This window comes from Crinia signifera, chromosome 8 (genome assembly GCF_055691185.1).
Source record: "Crinia signifera chromosome 8, ASM5569118v1, whole genome shotgun sequence".
Lineage (NCBI taxonomy): Eukaryota > Metazoa > Chordata > Amphibia > Anura > Myobatrachidae > Crinia > Crinia signifera.
Genome location: NC_139224.1, coordinates 60819140 through 60825373, shown reverse-complemented (window position 1 = coordinate 60825373; position 6234 = coordinate 60819140).

The following is a 6234-nucleotide window of genomic DNA, read 5'->3' as shown; positions in this document are numbered from 1 at the left end:
TGTTAAACGGTATATTGCCGTTTTTTTCCCATTTCAAAACGTTTAAGGCTGCAGTGGGAAAGCACCAGAGTTGATTTACCGGTTAAAGATAACCAGTATTTCAAAATGTTTAAAAAGCAGAGTCCTACAGGAAAAAAACAACAGATTACAGACCTGTGATAGGCTGTCCCCTGCATTCTGCCTTGAAACGTGTTCAGGGGATTAAACCGGTTGACTGATGTGAATGGTACTTAAACTGTATTTAAAACGGTAATCTACCGCAATGTAAAGGCTCAGACCCGTTTTTAAATACCATTTAAAAATACAGTTTTTTAAAACGTTTTGGCAGTGTGAAAGCGGTATAAAAAGTCTGTTTTCTAATAATATTGTTGTATAATAATGTTTTCTAAAAGCTATGAGGAAACATTACTTCACAGAAAGGGTAGTGGACAATTTGAATAGCCTCCCATCAGAGGTGGCAGAAGCTAAGACCGAGCAATTGAAACATATACATGGGACAGACATAAGTATATCCTTACATATAAATAAGGATAAAATGGGGTTTGAGGTAACCATATGGATAAAAAAAAATCAGACTAGATGGGCGAAATGGTTCTCATCTGCCATGAAATTCTGTTTCTAAGAACCTAAATCTTTTTTTATTATGTTGGACCTGCCATGGAATGTTTATAATATCCTATTTAGGCCATGATCATACAATTTGGTAATACTTTTCTCCATGCATGTGACTTCTGAGAATAAATTGTCCATAATCTAGCACAATAGAGGCGTCACAACTTCACACAAGCTTTGTTGCAGTTTGGTTACCTACTGTAGCTATTTTACATTTTTGAACACGGAATAGTTCTAAAAAAGACTACATTTTTCAGTCCTCTAGTTCTCCCTCAGTTATGTTGCTTCCAGCAAAGCAATGTACAGCCAATTATTTGTGCCTTTTTCTGTATTACGACCTGATATTCAGTGTGTGTGTGTGTGTGTGTGTGTGTGTGTGTGTGTGTGTATATATATAAATCTCACCAGTGCACTCACGGTTAGGTAATCCTCATTTGTGGTGCTTCCATTAGCCATATATGTAAATGCCAAATCGGTACTCACCAATCATCAGCAGTCAAAATACTCACTAATAAATCTCATGCAATTTATTGCATGCAAAAAAAAACTTCCAGGGAGCTGGCAGGGGCGGACAGCTCATACTTGCTGGCAGCTGGGTCCTCTGAGCAGTGGTGGCGGATGGAAGCTACAGTAGTGGTATTTTTGACTGGAGCTGAATGGTGAATTTTGAAATGACTGGCCGGACGTTGAGGATTACCTAACAGTGAGTGCATTGGATATATAACTTGTATATATTTATTTTCTCTTGGAAAGATTGCATGGATTATGTTAAGCGCACCCAGCCTAGATAAGACTGTGACCACAGAGTGCCAGCATACAAAGAGTTGTATGTATGTGTGTGTGTGTGATAAAATATATATATATATATATATATATATATATATATAGCAGTTCGTTTAGGAAGGGTGCCCTGACACCTGCAGTCCCTTAAGGGTTTATGCTGGGCTCACTTCACAAGCACAGAAAGTATACACTGGTCCACCAAAGCTTGATTAGGACAGCTGCTCCCCAATGTCAGAGCCTGATCCCAACGGCTCAAGAATAGGAATTCTGGAACAAGAGAAAGACAGAAGGGGCGCCTGATGGTGTATTACCGCTTTTTATTCTTTAAAAAACAGACAACTGAAGCATTCATAAAATAACTGGAGATATTGCCCGTACCAAGTAATTCATCAGCTGTGGACTAGACTACCACATGATTTCAATAAAAAACTCCCACTAGCAACACTGCTGCTATGGACACTTTGTCAAGATGTTGTTCGACTCATGGAACATCAGAAGCTGCCGGCAATGTCCTGCACTGTCGTCACGGACCCGGGCTCCAAGCAGTCCTTCCACAGCTCGGTCAGTGGGAGATCCATCTCGCATCACAGTGGCCACGCCCCAACATGTTTCGTCACCAGACTTCGTCAGAGGGGTGGCCACTGTGACGCTCAATCCCTCCCTTAAGCGGTCGTTCAACCAACCACCGCTCATGTCATTTACATATGCAACACCAGTGTGTTCTGTCTCTCAGGATCAATTTAATTACCAGAAACAATTTCTGTGTTAAAATATCTATGTATAATAAAGGGAATTGGGATTCTTACATATACTTTGTGTGTGCGCTCGTAAACAATGTTTTTCGTATCTAGAAGGACTATTGCCTTTTACACTTGGTTTTGCCGGATGGATGAATGAATGTAGGGCCATATTTCTCTCAAACAGAGGGAGACAGTCCCTCCTCTCGGTATCATGTATATATACCTCTCGGCAATCATGTTACCTTGCGAGTGCTATGTTTAGAGTAGCAGCTTGCAGAAAGTAGGTTTGTACTTATGTTCTTAAAGTGACAGTGCATATCAAATATATCATGAAAAACTTTTCCACAGACACTGGGAAGGATTGATTGACACACCTTCTGTTCTATTTAATCTCTGGACAGCGAATCCATTCTTATATCTGTATGACAGATCATCAGACATCAAAGGACGTCATCATAGCATCATAAGAATTTTTTTTAAAAACTCTATGCACACCTTCTAAGCTCAGAATCTTGAGTCTATTACCCCTGAGGAAGTCGTTCATCGACGAAACGCGTTGGGTCTCGACTTACCGGAAATCGTTATATTACTAAATAACTATGTTTACTGTTAACAGTGTCTGACATCTATTGTGTCCTCTATGTTTTTAATAAAATTATTTTACAAATTGTAAAAATCCGTACCCACTGTTGAATATCACACTAAGGTGGAGGTTCTCTTTTAGCGCTCTCTATATCCATTTCTTGTGTATGTGTATATATGTGTGTATATATATATATATATATATATATATATATATATATATGTAGATATGATTGTATGCAGATGCAAACTAATTGCCGAAAACATGCTTGTCGGCAGGGCAGCTGGTTCGTTATTTTATTTCAAATAATGTATAATTCATACGTATGATTCGCACACTACATGGATGGTGTGTGTAAGCATGTGTACGCCCATGTAGATGTTAAAGTCTGGTAAATTTAAACGCACCCATACTGTTAATATTGAAAGGATTAATAAAGTTTATACCAAATAAGAATGTTTGCAATCAATCAGTGAACAGCATAACTTATATATGTACCTGCAATTATTTGCTGCACCATTGCCAATATGACTTCGACCAGGGCAGCACCATTCTCTCCAAGGGAGTTACTGGCACTGGTCAAAGTGATGGACCAGCGCCTGGGGCCCATATATTAGCAATAGGTATAAGCGACGACCGTATAATGCTGCCCGGTGCAGAATTCGTGCCCGCACGGGCGTAAGGCATACCGTCGCCCAACTAGAGAGAAGGTGGTCAGACCTCAGAAGGAGGCAGCCGGAATTGCTGGCGAGGATCCACCGCCGCTGTAAGTAATGTTTACAGTTCAAACAGTATGTACATATACACATTTTGCATACATTGCAAACATTCACATGTATGTATGTATGTATGTGTGTGTATTGTCAAAGTCGATTTTCCCTTCTGCATACTAATTTCCATAATTAAGATCTTAAGAGAAGTTTGACCCTGCTTGTCTTGTAATATAGTCTGAGATAAATATTATTCTCATAACAGTCATATTTAGTCTTAAACTGATTGGAATAATATTAGCTATCAGATGACAGTTATTAGAACTTCATATCACATTGCAGATACAATTTATAAGGATTACTAGTTATTAGCAGAGTAATCTCAGATACAGTAGCATGGGGCGTGTCTGCAGGCTATTGATAGTGTGAATGAATGGCCTGGAGAGGACAATGGACAGGAAATATCCCCCTCCCCCTAGATAGTTTTCTTGGAAAGAAAAACACACACAGTAAAGGCCCCCATACACTATGCGATTTGGGCACGATTTCACCCGATTCGGATGAATCGGGCCGTGAAATCGGCCCAAATCGCACTTGCAGACACCCCGTACGATCCGATGCGCGGTCCCGTGCGCATCGGATCGGGGTCGGGAGGTCGGACGGGCTGCACATAAGATTTGCTAAATCTTATGTGCAGCCCCGAAGCCGTGCGGGGGATGACAGCGGGCGGGGGATGCCGGCTATAGAGAGAGAGGTCTCAGCCAATCAATGGCTTGCTAGTCATTCTGTATGGGCTTTTTTTTTTCAAGTTATCTGTGTTCCTCCCGGCTCCCGCCACTGCCCGGCAGCCAGCGTCATCCTCCCTGCCCGGCACGCTGCTCCCGCTGTCACCCTCCTCCTGCCCGGCTCCCTATGCAGCCTCCCCCTGCTCGGCTCTCTATTAGCCGGCATCCCCCGCCCGCTGATGACTACCCCGCACGGCTCCCTCCTCCTGCAGCTCCCCGGGGACCGCATATGATAAATCCATGCGATTTATCATATGCAAACCTTGGCACATCAAGTGCCTAATCGTGTGTCCCCCTCCCGGGGAGCTGCAGGGTGAAATCAGGTCCGACTTGTCCTTAGGACAAGTCGGACTAATGTATGGGGGCCTTAAGTTGCTGTTTGAACTTTGAACGGAGAGATGGGTTTGGACACTCCAGGCGGAGGACATGTGCTAAGTATATTTTAAATTGAATTGTGTACCAGGACTTTAGGATATAGCGAATGGACTTTGGATTAGTAGTATTATGATATAAAGAGTTACCTGTGAGATAAAGGAAATATGTAATCTAGCTTCAATAATGGATAGCCAGGAATGTAGTATTCCACTGTATGGGTAGCATGATGCTTTCAAATAGCGGTGGCTGGGTAGTGAGATAGGATTGCAGTTTTGGTATTTGAAAGGATCGGTCTGGGGATTCTAGACAATCTAGAGATTGATCATAGCATGTTTGTGACACTGGTGATTATTAAGATCTAGCACAGTGATTCCAGGAATATTATCTTCTCTATTACCAAGTGTTCAGAATGAGGCCTGGATTTCTGTGTTCACATGTGCTCAAGTTTGTGCCTACAGTATTGCTTTTTGTGTAGGCAGATCGTTACAGCAGCAACAGCAGATAGTTAGCCTTAAACATGTATCATACAAATGTTTAACCAGTTGTGATGTAGTCATGTATGGCAGGTAGTTGAAGGTCTGTGTTGTGCTATGTGTAAGTATGAATGGATCCCTTTGTGTACACCATGTTTGTGGGCCTTGAAGCAAAAGGTGTCTGGATTGGCTTGGCTGTTTTTGTCCTAGGTTGATTGTGTGAAAGCTTTGTGTAGTATCCAGTTAGAATATCTAGATAAACTAGCGGATAAAATCTATTATAAATGTAATAGTGTGTTTTGCACATGTTCACATCCAGTAAGGAAAGTACCTTCTTTTTGATTTCCATAGTAAAGGTTACTGTTGTGTTTGCAGGGCCCACAAGCCTTGGGAATAGGATACCGCAGGCCAGGATTGGATAGTGTCAGTTAGGAGCATTACTTAGTGATTACCTTATAGCTCAATATTCAAATGGCATGTTGTAGGCTTGATAAGGTTGCGGAACGTGAGAGTTTACGTGAGAGTTAAATTGCAGGATTGTGAGTGTTGCATGATGACGGTTAGTGGTGATTTGTTGTAATGTTGTGGACGGATAATTGAATGTGCAGCCAGTTAGTGGTATGGAAGTTGCTGGTAAACACCGTAGCGTAAGTCAGTGTAAGATTGAATGTTACAATGTGCTGTAGAATATCTTTGGATGAAAGGTCAGTATGGTATGTTTAGTTTGGCAACAATGAGGTTAGGCCATGACTTCAAATGGCCCCTGTACCATGTGGTGACCCATTGTCATTTGCTTATTGACCACGTGCTGGCGCTGTAGCGGCGAATCCAGCTTGCATAAATTACGTATACTTTGCATTTTTAAATAAATGGATTTACATAGTATGTATATGTGTGTGTGTGTGTGTGTGTGTGTGTGTGTGTGTGTGTGTGTGTGTGTGTGTGTGTGTGTGTGTGTGTGTGTGTGTGTGTGTGTGTGTGTGTGTGTGCACGTGTGTTTTTAATATTTTTAAACACAATAATTAAATAGAAATTGTTTGATGTTTGAATTAATAACTGTTTTTTGTGTTTATATTTTACATTTCATATCCTACCACGTTCAATAACACTTCAATCAACATTCACATCGCAGCACGCGCCATAGCACGCATCCAGGCACGAGAAGCTCGGGAG